The 13,836-nt window shown below is 47.3% G+C and overlaps 1 long non-coding RNA gene across 4 annotated transcripts in view; it reads left to right on the top strand.

Annotated features, from left to right (window-relative positions):
• Positions 1-50: 50 nt before the first annotated feature.
• Positions 51-13,836, top strand: part of LOC118013171 — a 16,409-nt gene continuing 2,623 nt past the window's right edge. For 2 of the 4 annotated variants that reach the window (XR_004679946.1, XR_004679947.1), the window contains exons 1-2: positions 518-1,102; positions 1,294-1,358. This is a non-coding gene — a long non-coding RNA (uncharacterized LOC118013171). Of the gene's footprint in view, positions 142-517; positions 1,103-1,293; positions 1,359-8,274; positions 9,436-13,836 lie in introns of those variants that run through there. The other 2 variants (XR_004679945.1, XR_004679944.1) reach the window with 2 other exon arrangements.

Consider the following 13,836-nt stretch of genomic DNA (forward strand, 5'->3'; position numbering starts at 1 on the left):
CGCCTGATTGGGGCCCTGGCCGCCCCGCCCCCAAACTCTACCCCGTCCTTGACCCTCGCCTGTTAGAAGGGCGGAGAGGAGGCCGACAGCGTGGCGTTGCCCCAGGGCCTTCGAGCTCGCCCTCGCCTCCCGCTCCAGCAGGTGCGGCCTGCTCGGGCCTCCGCCGCCACCGCCGATCCCCTTACAGCTCGTCTGGGCCTTGTCGCCCCTGACTCCGCAGCCGCTGGACCAGTTGGCCACGTGGTCGTCGTCTCCGCGCTCTGCGCCTCGCTCCCCCTCGGCCCAGCCCTCGGTGCCGGCCGCGGGTCTGTCTGCGGCCCCTCCGACCCGCCGCGGCCAGGGCGCGCGGCGCGGCGTCCCTGGGCGTCCCTGGGCGTCCCTGGGCGTCCTTGGGCGCGGCCGCACGCCCGGTGCCAGGTGCAGACCCTCCGCCCGAGAGTCGCGGCTGCTTCCCCTCCGGCGTCGTCTTCCATCCACGCGCCCGCCTCGCCCTCCCGCCTTCCCTCCTTCCCGCCCTCCTCCCTCCCTCCCGCCTTCCTCCCGCCGGCCCTGTGCTTTCAGCCCCCAGCCGGGACGGTGGCACCTGGCAGCGCTTCCAGCTAGCGGGGCTCCTGCCCGCCGCTTCCCTGCCAGGCTCGGGGCCCGGTTAGCAGTCCCTCCCGAAGGAAGCCCCTCTTTCTCTCCGCTCCCCTGCGCTCCTTCCCAGCGGTCCCTCCAGCGTGGGTGTGCCCCATACCCGGATGCTCGGCTCCGTCTCAAGGCCACCTACGCGACACTTTGTGGCACAAGTTGTCCAAGGCACTACGTGGCTTCCCGTGCCTGCACTTGTTAAATCCTACTGCTCCCATCACCGTGGGTCCCTTTCCTCCCACAGCCCTCGTCACACGGGCCCTGTGGGTGGGTCTGTCCGGTTCCCGTTGTCCTCTCTTGGCTTAGTGTGGTGCCTGGAATATAGCAGGCGCTCAGAAGAGCTTTGGTGAATACACGATGGCGTATTGCGGGTGAATATTCCTGGAGGACCTCTCTTGCATAAAATAGGAAGACCTTATGAAATAGGCTCTTTGAAATGGGATGATCGGTTTAATCTTTCAGATTTCCACTGGTGAGTCTGTGTAAGAAGCGTGCCTAGACTTTTGCATAAAAGAACAAAAACATGGTTTTTTGAAAGTTACGAGAACTGAGATTTTATAATTTTGGCTTTTTGCTCATGGTGGATGTTTCTGGGGTGAGTGCGGTGAGAAGGTAAGAGAACTGTCCATCCCAGTTATAACCAGACACTCTGTTCCCTTTCAGAGTGTATCCAGCGCTTGAATCCGTTTATCGACTCCGTTATCCGGGCTAACACCTAGAACGTGGCAGTAAGTATTAAGAACCTTCTGCTTTCAAATGAACTCTTGAAGGTTCCTGAGTTAAACCTCAATCTCTTTGCTGATTGCAAGACCTTTCCAGATAGCCTCACTATTTTTTCTCAGCTATGACTTGTGTGACTGGATGCGCACCAACAAGGGAGAGATGGAGGGTAATCCAAAATGCCTAATATTAGTAGCCCATTACGAACCTGATTGTTTACTGATTTGATTTTTGTTAATACTAATTTCAGGCTAGAGATTTGACCCTGAGGTTCTTACACACTTATTCTAGAAATGAGCTGTTCAACTGTTGTAGCCACTAGCCACAAATGTGGCCAGTAGAACTGAATAACTGAATTTTAGTTCTATTTAATTTTAATTAATTTTAATTTAAAAACAATTCAGTGACTGGATAACTTCAAAGTATGTTTGGATAACTTGAGTTATGTGAATCTACTTTTTCAACTGTAAATTTTTTGAAATCTAATTACAGATGGAATAGGGGCGCCTGGCTGGCTTAAGTTGGTAGAGCATGTGACTCTTGATCCTGGGGTCAGGGGTTCAAGCCCCACATTGGGTATAGAGCTTGCTTACTTGCTTACTTAAATACATACATACATGCGTACATACAGATAGGGTATTTCTGATAAATTAGAATCTGAATTGAGATGTACTGTAAGAGTAAAATATACACAGGATTTCAGAGATTTAGTTTAAAAATGTACAATGCCTCACTGACAATGTTCGTATTGATTAAAAGTTAAATGATAAAATTTTGCATAATTGGGTTAAGGAAAATATATTCTTTTTAAAAATTTTTTTTTATTTTTTTAAATTTTTTATTGTTATGTTAATCCCCATACATTACATCATTAGTTTTGGATGTAGTGTTCCATGATTCATTGTTTGTGCATAACACCCAGTGCTCCATGCAGAACGCGCCCTCCTCAATGAGGAAAATATATTCTTAAAATGAATTTTACCTGTGATTTTTTTTTTTTTTTTTTTAAATGAGGCTAATAGGAAATGTAATCTTATACATGTGGTTTGCATTATATTTCTATTAGACAAGGCTCTTCTAGGCTGTGCCTGGCCACAGCTTATTAAAAGTCTCAGAATGAGAATGTAATCATTAGCTAAAATATTTCTATTTCATTGCCTACTGTTTAATCAAAGGAAAAGAAGAAAGTCACTGGTGCTGTCTTTCCTCCAAATACGGTTTAGTTAAGAAAGAAGTCACCCTGTCACGTGATATAATCTACATTGTATATGAACAGTCACTGTGTCACGCTGTCTCTGCCCTCTGTGTTTGCCTTGAGCACGTCCTGCTTCCTCCTGGCTTGTCCGTGTGACATACTCTTATTCTTCAAAACCTGCTTTTCCCTGGCAACTTGAGAACAGATCAACTTGTCCTTTTTCGTAAGAGTTCTGTGCTTATACATATTCTATTTAGATTTCCACTGTCTGTTCTGCCCTTTCTCCCGCTGATCTCTAGCACCTCCGCACATTACCTGTTAGGCTGGCAGAAGTGTGTTTGTTGACTTGAACTGAACGTTGACAAAATAAAACTCACTCTGTTTTGTCCTCTGTGATGTTTCACCAAATTGCTTGCAATTTTCATCATCCCTCAGGTAAATTAAAGGGTGTATAAAATGACAGTGAAAGCTTTTTACCAGCAAATTTCATGTTTCTAAAAACTTCACATTGAATGGAAAACCAGTGTGGTTCCTATAGAAATTGTTGCAGTTCTTTTCCTTTGGATTTTCTCTTATAACTGGAAAAAATAAGAAATGTTAGAACACAAGCTATTTAAAAATGGTACTCATAATAGCAAGCAGTAGGGAGAGCAGATTTAATCTCAAAGATCAGTCTGGTACTGAATCTTGAGAAGTCGGATGGGTCCTGGCATTCCAATTAGCATTGGCTGTGGTTGGGTCACCACTTTTGTTTATGGTGGGAGGTCTGGTTTCTATCGGAATAGAATAGTGTGGGCCAATGTTTATTAGGAAAGTCATCCATAATACTTCTCCAGCAAATCACCTGTACATGGAGTTGCCCATGGGAGAAACAGATCGATTCCAAATCTGTTCTTGCAATTTGGAATGCGTGCCCTGGTCACTTTCTCTTTGGAGTCCATTTTAAAAATTCACTCTTGGTGTATATACCCTTTGGTTTTTTTCTCCTGTTTGGCAGTCAGAGAGGCCTCTTGTTGAAAACAGTTTTAACAGCTTTGTGGGATGACCATCTGGGAGTCCCTTGCAGAATGAGTTATTCATGCAGAGTAGCCTATATTTTAAATCACCTCGTCCCACATATATACTGAATATTTAGTGAAATTGATCTGGCCCTTTTTTGCATAATGTATCAACAGAAAAACTGCATAAATGTCATTTTGGTAATAGAGATTAATCATATTGTTTTCTCAGTTTGAGAAATTACTGCGCCTTTTTGTAACCTCTTGGTTGTTTTTTATGCATGCGCATTCTTGAGTTCCTTTTGTAAGAATTGTACTGAGTTTTGGAGCTGGGAGCTTTTCCTTCCCTGGCCAGTTCTCTTTCCTCATCTCATTTCGGAAATGATTATCGAGTACTGCTGTGTGCCAGCCACTGATCTAAGGGCTTCATCTGCATGAATCTGTTTCACTGTTACAAGAACCTTGTATTCCTTCCAGTCTGTAGGGGAGGGACCTGCGGCTCAGTGCTGGGAAGTGTCTCTCCGAGGCTGCACAAGGGATCTGGCGTCTAAGCCCAGGTAGTCTGGACACTCAAACCCCTTGCGGCCGTCACTCACAATGGATGTTACTGCTCCCTGCCAGGAGATTTAAAGGTGGCCGAACATTTGGAAAGATTTTAGTGGAGTAGAGAGACAACAATTCCCCTCCGCCACACACACCAAATACCATCTTTTTCCAAACATTTTTGGACTGTGTTATAAGCTCCTCAAAGGCAGGGATCATGTCACTTGTCTTTTATCCCCAGGACCCAGCAGGGACCTTGCATTTACTGTTTGTTCCCAAACACATTTAGATTTCGGGTTGTGGGATGGACGATGGTCATAGAATCCCTCGAGCAGTAGCCTTAGCCAGGGAATCCATCAGAGCTTAGGAGCTGACTAAGAGCTGCTCCCTACTACATTGTCCGTTGCTTTTACTTCACTTCTTCACCAGTTTCCATGGAAAACCTTCTAAGCACCACTGCTTATTGTCTCTAGGCAAAGTTTGTTCTTGAGTTTTTCCCGCATTCGGATTATTTGTCTGTGGGGAGGAGTAGTGGTGATCAACACACAATAACAATAATACAGATGTAAATGGGATCCTGAATTGGCCTAGACAACTTGCCTTCGGTTACTCAGCTCATTTAATTTTTTTTTTTTTAAGTACTCTCTATGCCCAACGTGGGGCTGGAACTCACGACCCTGAGATCAAGAGTCGCAGGCGGTACCGACTGAGCCAGCCAGATGCCACTCACTCAAATTCTTAAAAGACAGGAGCTGTGATTCCTGGCAAGACTTTTTGGAAACAAGGAAAAAGGCAGAAGGGACACAGAAAAAGAAAAAAAAAAGCATTTCACAGGATCCAGAAACAGAGAGCACCTCAAATTTTAGCTTGTCTCCCATTCCCAAACCCTCACTTTCTTAATACCCTTGAGCTTGGTATGCTATATCTGCAGGGCCAAGAAGTGAAAATACAGATTTAAACCCTAGTTAACAAGGTGGATATGGGGGACCCAGGTGATTAGTCATTTTCCCAAATGATTTCTAATTTCATAACAAGATACATCCAAAAGACTTTATCATCAGACTTCATTTATAATCTCTATCCTTTATTTCTGTCCTCCTGGTGTTTTCCTTTCATGACTGTCCTACAAGAAAGCAGAGTGATGTGTGGCTTATCTGGCTGCTAAGGAGAGGTCAGCCTGAGACCACAGCACCAGGGTCCCAGCCCCGGCTCTGGGTCCTCTCCACTCTCCCGTGCTCAGCTTCAGAGAACCATGTTCTGCCACTTCAGATAGCATATCAAATTATTTGATTTCTCAGAAACTTAATGACTTACTTGGAAGACAAAAGACAAAAAAAAAAAGACAAAATTCACCCGTGTTGTGTCTCTTCCAAATTCCTCCCATTCCCTTCGTTCCTAGCTGGAAAACACAATAGCTACACTTGCTGGAGGCTGAAGAGGCACCAGACAGTGTTAAGTACTTCGCACATCTTGTCTCTTACAAGGGGCTCACAGTTAGGGAAACTAAGGCATGGAATTAAGGACACATCATCGTTTTATGAGAGAGGAAATGGAGGCTCAGGACTTAGCAGACTTCCTCCAGGTCCACAGCAAGGCTGTGGTGGAGCGGAGACCCCTTACCCTGATCCAGCCCCTTGCTTCCCCGAACCGTTGTGAAGACTTCCTCTCTGGGTGAGAAACGATTTTTCCAAGTTACCCTCGAGCTGAAAACAACTTGCAGAAAGCAGTGGGGCCTTACAGAGCTGTTGCTAACGTTAACAGCAGCCCCACAGCGTAAGCGGTAGGTCACAGACCTCCATCTCAGAGGTTCTGGCTCTCTCTTTCCAGACCCCCTGTCTACCTTTTCCTGGTTTTGGTTCTTAAACTACCCTGAGCTCTCCTCCGTGATCACTAACTTTCCCTTTTAGTACCCCTCGTTTTACACTGCATTCTCACCACGCTCTCCCCTTCTTTTCCTTCTAAATCCCTCCCTGCTTTTTTCTCATTAATCAAAAATGCATAGCTGAAGCATGTTTCTACTATTGCATCTCAGAATTTAATAATTAATAATAATCTGGTTGCTAGTCATAAGTTTCAGAGTGGACGAATAACAGATCATATTTTCTTAAACACAAAAAGCCCCTGAAAGCCCCAAGTAATTTCTTTATTAATTTTGGTGACCCTTAATTGCCCTTATCCTACCTACTATGTATTTCTCCGAAAAAGAAACAAAAATTCTCCTTTAACTATTTGATGTTAAATTTCAACATCTCGTAAATCAAAGTGATTTTTATATGTGTTTAAGATAAAAGGCTAATTTTCTTTTAAGTAATCTCTCTACCCAACCTGGGGCTCGAACTTACAACCCGGAGATCAAGAGTTGCACACTCCACTGACTGAGCCAGCTAGGTGCCCCAAAAGGCTGACTTTTAATAACAAAAATCTGCTTTACTTTTGTTGTACTGAGTTTTTGCTTCTATATATTTCCCCCTTTTAAGCATGTTTTTTTCAGTTTGATTAAAGTAGCAAAGTGTGCCTCCTGTCATCTCTGTCCCAGTGCTACAGAACATTCTCATACATCTTGTGCATTAATAGCTCTGTCCCTCCATCCTCCTTGTGGGGTGAGAGGGGCTTTATTTTAATCGAATTTGGAAATGGTGTCAGAATACAAGGTTTCATTACTATAGCAACAGAGAATAATGGAAAGACTAAACGTCAGACACATTCCGTGTTGCCATAGTGACAATCAGTTGCTTTCCCAATATGTTTACTGTTCCATTCTGGTCAGTTCTTAAAATATGCTCATCTCTATAAATGCTCAAAAAAGGGGAGAAAAAGTTCAAAGTCATTTAGGAAAGAAAGAAGCCCTTCAAGAGATGAAAGCAATTTGCTTTTCTGTCCATTATTTAATAAGAAGTCCACAGAGTCCACAAAAAGGCTATGTGGGAAGTAGAAATTCTCATTTCTGTTCATAGGCATTCTTATTTGCAGTCAGGGAAATTGAAGCGCAGAATTTAAGGCATGTCCATATTGTCATTTCATGCTATTTCAAACCATTTTTTTCTGAGCTCCTGAAAACGGAATTCTGCCCCATTGAAATGAAAACTCTTCTTTAAAGCAGTAGCACTTGGGGCGCCTGGGTGGCTCAGTCGTTAAGCGTCTGCCTTCGGCTCAGGTCATGGTCCCAGGGTCCTGGGATCGAGCCCCGCATCAGGCTCTCTGCTCCGCGGGAAGCCTGCTTCTCCCTCTCCCACTCCCCCTGCTTGTTTCCTCTCTCGCTGTGTCTCTCTGTCAAATAAATAAAATCTTTAAAAAAAATAAAGCAGTAGCACTTGAGGGCCTGTACCTGCTGGGCAGAGTGGACAACAGTTTATTCCAGCCCCTTTGATTATCTTCCTCTGCCTTTCAGCAGCCTCTTCTCCTCCATCCCCTCCCAGACAAATCATTCTCATAGTAACTCATCAGGGCCCCCCCATCCCACAACTGACTAGTGACCTTGATTTCCGCCTTTCTCCTCTTCCCATAATTACTTCCCCCAAACTAGGGAGAACAGGGGCCATGCTCACCATCCCCTTTGAAAATGCTGTTCTTAGCACAGCGCCTGGCTCATGGTAGGATAGAATCTTAATTGAGTGAACGAGCTTCCATCAAATGATACCCTTTGTTAGGTGGTTTGTTTGTTTGTTTTTTTAAGATTTTGTTTATTTGAGAGTGAGAGAGAGCATGAGCAGCAGGAGGGACAGAGGGAGAGGGAGAATCCCAAGTGACTCCCCTCTGAGTGCAGAGCCCGACACAGGGCTCCATCCCAGGACTCCGAGATCTTGACCTGAGTCGAAACCAAGAGTCAGACGCTTAACCGACTGAGCCACCTGGGCGCCCCTGTTGAGGTGTTTCTGAGACTCGACTAAGTGACCGAAATACCCCATTCAAAGTAAGGTGTAAATAGGCACAGTGGCCCAGCAAACAGTCTTCTCAGAGTCCTGGCTACTTTGGAAATGACTGATATCTTTAGGTTCGTTTAGGAGGTGGCTTTGGGAAGTCCAGACACATTATGGTACAAAAGCGATGTGCTAAACGGTAGTTAAATTTCTGGGGTGACCAGCAAAAATGCCAGCAAAGCCAGCTCTGGAAGGCACCGCTTCCATGATTCCCGGTCCCTTTCATAGTTTTGTTTCGGTGGTTCAAAATTCACTTCCGTTTCCATCTCAGGATTTCAGGAGTTCATCTCCACCAGCCATCACGACAGTTCTGGTGACAGAAAATATTCTTAGGTACCAGTGAGGTGCTGGCTCAGGATGCTTCTGTGGAAGGCCGGAGCACGTCCTCATCGTCAGAAGAGGTGAATGTGTAACTGTACACGGCAGGATGGATGGACTGTCCAAGTGTGGTTAAGGAGCTTCGATCGTGGGATGGATGGGGGAATTATTCTGGATTATCGTGGCGTGCCTCCAGTTTAAGGACAACGGTCCTAATGAGCAACGGGGTGGGGAGGAGAGTGTCAGAGGGATGCCATGAGAGCAGATGACCACCCACTGCTGACCTTGAAGAGGAGAAGCAACCACGAGCTGAGGAACCCTTGAGAAGCTGCAAAAGCAAGGAAATGAAATGTAACCCAGTGACTCTGGTTCTGGAATTCTGAACTCCAGGACTGTAAGAGAATAAACATGTGTTGTCTTGAGCCACCACATTCGTGTTGTGGCAGCAGCCTTAGGAAACTAATTCAACTCCCGTACCCACATAACAGGAAAGAGCTCCCCTAGAGCAGTGGCTGGGAGATACTTTTGATTTGTCCCAGCAAACTTCCATTTAAAAACTGTTCCCTCACCCACTACGGCTACCGTACTGGCTAGTGAGCAGAAGAACTCCACAATCATATTGAAAATGTACAAAATAACAATAGAATGAGAACTAGCCTTCATTAAAAGGCCAAAACAACACCAACAATAGTAAAAATTTTACAAATAATAAGAGCAATCAAAAGACAACCAAGTCAAACCAACACATATGATTCAACAAGAACAACTTCTCATCTAGGAAATTTGGGGACTCCAATGATGTGCATATGCCCACGCACAAAGAGGAAGTTTGCGATGTTGCCAAGCACTATGTGGAGTCAGACGCTCAGTGACCTCATGATGTGCTCATTTTGGTTTATGAACATCCAATTTTATTAACCCTTAATAACTCACTAGTAGGTTACTCAGAATTAGCACTTGCCCATATGAAAGATTAGAGCCTTTGAACCCTTAAGAACTGAGAAACGGCCCTTGGTTTGGGAATGCTTCTAAGACAAACAGTAAAGAGACCAACGTTTGAGAAATGGCTCACAGTCATTCTTCCTGCAAGTTTCGTATAATGAATTGGAGAGGGCATGTCCGTTGTGTGCAGAAGATGAGGAACTCTGGAGAGCGTTGAGGGCAGGTGAAAGAATTTCCAAGTTTGGTTCCTGAGAGATGACCCCATTCATGACATAGGTCATTGTACATTGGTTCTTTTTCTTGCAACACCTTGGAGTGAACTTTTTGCATTCATCTCTACATGTTTCAAAATGTGTTTCTGGAAGATAAAGAGCACGTATTATCACAGCTCACACAAGTAACGAGTTTTGCCACCTAATCTAGGCATCAGAGTTACCCCACCAGGTAAAAATAACGTGGTTGTGATGTTATCTTTTTGAAAAATTCTGTAGAAAACTGATATCTGATGTTCCAAATGTTAACGTGGGAGCCGCTGAATCCCAGGAGTGGAAGGTCCCTGCAGGAGGTGGAGATCAAACCCTTGAATGTTTGAATCCTGTCTCCCCAGCATCATGAAGAATTTCCTGTCTTCCCAATTTCCTTTAGTTAATTTTCATCACAGGATTTCAAGCGTCTTCACGCCTCGGTCCTCTGGGATACCCCCATGTTCTCTTTCAGATTGTGACCTGCAGTATTCTAGATATGAAACGAGGTCTCCCCAGTAGCACCATAACCAAACCGTCCGCTGTTTTTCTCTTTTGATTGCCACATTTATTCCGCAAAAATTTATTGGGGATGGACCATGTGAGCAAAACACATGAAAATCCTGCTCTCATGGAGTTCCCACCCCATGACCTGTATCACTGACTTAGAAATGTAGACGTCCTAAATTTGCTTCGAACTTCTTCAGAATTTACTCAGCCAGGTTCCTGGCAGCTTCACACCCCCTGTAAGCGGCTGGCTGTCCCTGCGGCGCTTGCTGCTACTCCATGTGGAAGGTGTTTCTAAAGTTTCCGTAGCTTACCCTGGGTCCGAGCAGCCGCTGGGTTGCGGTACAAAGATCTTTAAATGAAAACATTTTTATCCACTTTTCACGTTTAACGCTTTTTTTGTCATTTAACACGCAGTTATTTACTATTTCCTTTTTTCCCCTGTAAACAGTAACGTCAAATGAAAATGAACAGAAGTAGGATAAGGTCTCTTAGAACACAAAGCAACAACGAAAAGCCAAAAGACACAACCTTGGCCCTGGGAGAGTAGTGAAAAGAAGGAATCACACACAAAGGCGGGAACCTCGCGATCGCTTTGTAGTCTGTTGCCAAAGTGACAGCCACACACTCTGGAGGACGGTTATTAAGAAGCGGAGTGCCCGGCTCTCTCCAGGTTGGCTGCTTGCTTACCTCTGTCTCCATTCATGCGTGTGGACTTTGGACGGTGTTTTAAATTATGCCATAAAGAAAGCCGAACATGATTTTTGTTTTATGCAGAGGACAAAATGGTTTTTGCAGCATCACTGACTAAAGTAATCACTGTTATTTCAAGGCACTTTTCCAAAGCACGAGGCACCACTTTTGCAGGGAAGCAAGGTCACCTGAGGTCGTTTGCTTCCGCATAAAGGACTGCACAGGGAGTCTTACCGCTAATGGAAGACAGGCCCTGTTGAACATTCTGACGTGGCTGGTTGTATTTGCCCACATCTAGTCAGTCTTTCTGGTTTTTGTTCTTCAGTGTTTTCTCAAAACTGTCCCATTCCATCTCCTGTGTTCTGGTTCTCGGCATCTTTTGCCTGTATAGAGGCGTGGTCCCCCAAATGATCCCCGTGTCCCGGTCCATCCTGTCCACTGCTTCACCATCCTCATCCCATCCTGTGACTCTCTTCCTCAAGCTCCTCTACCCCGCATCCTGCCTTTTGTTCTTTGCCATACCAGCATCTCATACAGCTTCTAAGTCTTTACAAGGGGACTTCATTTTGTTTTCTTACGCAGCTAAGTTCTTTACTCCTGCTGAGAACTTTTAGCTGGGATTTTACATTGTGAGGATTTTTGTCCATTTGTATTGTTTGCTTAGCGGAGAAGGGGGGACGTGGTGAGGGGGTCACGTGGTTTTAGGCTGCGCTACCTTCTAGTGAATGAATGGGGTCCTGTGTCTGGCAGGAAGGTGGGTTAGGGTATCTTGGACAAGCACTGAAGGTTGGTGAGAAGAGTAGACAGGACAGTAGAGTCTGCCCGACAAGAAAAAGAGGCTCAGGGACGGGAGGAGGGGTGTCACCGGGGTGGTGGTGGGGGGAGTAAAGCGGAGCCCGATTAGGTGAATGGGGGTCAGGATTGCAGCAACACAAGGATTTATAATAGAACCTCTGTTAAAAGTGGGTTTGGGCCAATTTCCTAAGCATAGTTAAGTCAGCTTGGTTGGAAAAAGCAGGACCAGATACTCTCCGTAAACACGGGACATTTAACCAGATGGCTATAATATAGACATTTATGTGCAAGTTTGAAATCATGCATTTACCGATCCTTTTTTGTCACCGTTCCTGAGGAGCAGTTTGGTCTTGTGGAGACATCAGTGCTTATAGATTAAAAGGGATCTGAGGTGCTAGAAAATGAGACTTTCCAAAGACCCCGCAGCAGTGCCTCCTGCCCCTAGGAACGTCTCCTTGTGACCTTGCCACAGCCCGTTAAGAGGAGGAGTGCGTTCCGGTACCTCGACAAAAAAGCCAAAGCAAAACGCAGCCGCGACAAGAAGACACCGGCAGAAGGACGCCCCGCCGGCTTCAGGCAGGGCCGGGCCGGGCCTGGCAGCGGCTGCCCGGAGCGCGCCCACCGACGCCGCCCGGCGCGGGCGGAGCCGGGGGCTGGGGGACCCGGACGGTGGGCCCCGGCGGCCCACGCAAACACGCCGGCAGGTCGGAGCCGCCCGGCGCGGGGCGGGACCAGATGCCCGGTCGCCCCGTCACACTGCCCGGCGGGCGCTTCGCGCACCAACCGCAGAGCCAGCCCTTCTGCAATGCAGACGCCCTGGGGGCGGCGCCCGCTGATCGTGGGGGTGCGTGTTGCACGGGCTCGGGACCGCAGCCGGGCTCTCGCTCCCTCGCTGCCCTCCCGCCTCGGGAAGGCTGCCCTCGGCCCCGTCGGCGCGGACGCTGGCCCTCGACGAGGGCGCGCTCCCGCAGGACAAGGCTGGAAGGTCCTGGACGCGCCCTCACTGCTCCCTGAAGGGCCGCCTGCAGTGCCGGCCGTGCGTGTCCATCACCGCGACGTGGGTCTCTCCGCGGAAAGCACAGGCCTTTGACCTTAGTCCGCAGCTTCTCCCCGCAGCCTCTGCTCGCTTTCCACTTAGGTGGGGTATTTCTTATGAAATACGGAAATTACCCTGTTTTGTTATCTTAGTAACAATCTTTTAAGCAACGATGAGCCTTTTCCCTTCCAAATGTATTTTCTATTTCAGCCCCATGTGATGGGAAAGCATCCCCTTTTTTTTAAATCAGCAAGATGATTTTCCAATCATGTGAACAAACCAAAAACCCTTAAAGGGATCCTGTGGCTCATTGTTCCTTGACGAAGGTAATTTGAAAGAGGAAATAAAAATCAGTGTGCTTCTCTAAACAATAGAAAAGCAAAGGAGAAATAAAAGCAGTAAACTTGTCTTGGCTGTTTGTTCTTATCTCTATAGAGATGAGCACATTTTTAATTCACGGTCAGCTGGGAGGCTCTTGATCTGCAGAGCTGATCAATAATGTAGCGCAGTCATTGTCAAGCTTTCAGGCATTCCACGTAGTGAAGGAAGGGCTCACTTTGCCACAGCAATTCTCACGGATGATAACCTTACCATGTTGGACCGCGGCTGAATTTGTGCCACTGATAAGATAGAAAACGTGGACCAGATAAAGTTCCCAAACTGCCGCTTCCAAGTGCGGGTTCCCGGCCGTTCCGGCGTCTGGTTGGGAAAGCTTTTCCGAGAGGGGCGCGGTGCTTCGAGGCAGGCGGCGGGGGTTCGTCCTGAGCCCATCCTCTCCCAGCGGCGCGTCTCGGGCAGGGTGGGCAAGCACCGGGCCGCTCGAGCATCTCTTCCCGCCCGCGCGGCCGCGAGGCTTCCGCGCGCGGCGTGCCCTGGGGCTCCGTGCTTCCCGGCCCCGCACGCGGCGCTGCGGGGTCTGTCTCCGACATGGGCTGGCATGCCGCCGCCGCTGCCCCTGACCTCATCCTTGTTGCCAGGCCTTTGTTCTTTTTCTTCTTTTAGGGTTTTATTTGTCTATGTGAGAGTGAGCATGAGCGGGGGAGGGGAAGGGGGCAGGGAGCCCGACGCGGGGCTCGATCCGGGACCCTGGGATCAGGACCTGAGCCGGAGGCAGCCGCGCACCGACTGAGCCCCCCAGGCGCCCCTGTTGTTGTCAGTCTCACTGGCACCGCTTGTTACTGCTGCTGGTGGGTCGGAGGCCCGCCCTTTCGTCACCAGGGGCTCCTGCAAAGGGCAACCTGCACTGTCACTCTTCTTCCAGATAAGCTTCCCTTGGGCTTGGCTGATGGAAACTCGAATC

The sequence above is a fragment of the Mirounga leonina genome, unplaced genomic scaffold (genome assembly GCF_011800145.1).
Source record: "Mirounga leonina isolate KUSES-001 unplaced genomic scaffold, KU_Mleo_1.0 Mir_153, whole genome shotgun sequence".
In the NCBI taxonomy this organism is placed as follows: Eukaryota; Metazoa; Chordata; class Mammalia; order Carnivora; family Phocidae; genus Mirounga; species Mirounga leonina.